The sequence below is a fragment of the Octopus bimaculoides genome, chromosome 20, assembly GCF_001194135.2.
Source record: "Octopus bimaculoides isolate UCB-OBI-ISO-001 chromosome 20, ASM119413v2, whole genome shotgun sequence".
In the NCBI taxonomy this organism is placed as follows: domain Eukaryota; kingdom Metazoa; phylum Mollusca; class Cephalopoda; order Octopoda; family Octopodidae; genus Octopus; species Octopus bimaculoides.
The window spans coordinates 3,447,645-3,447,969 of record NC_069000.1 but is presented as its reverse complement, the minus strand read 5'-3'; positions in this window follow the sequence as shown (position 1 = coordinate 3,447,969).

Sequence of the window (325 nt, the reverse complement as noted above, 5' to 3'; positions counted from 1 at the left end):
ATATATATATATATATATATATATATGAATACAGAGAGAGAGAGAGAGAGAGAGATACATATATATTACACACTCACGCACGAAGACACCAGGCGTGTTATAAAATGCAATTACTGCTGTTTTCTTTACGTAGAAATATTAATAGCTCATAAAAACATATACCGTGTTAATGAAATAATATATATATATACATATGTATGCATAAATAAACATATATATATATATATGCGTGTGTATGTGTGTGCATACATATACATATATATTAAAAACACATGCACTTTATATATATATATATATATATATATATATATATATATATATATAT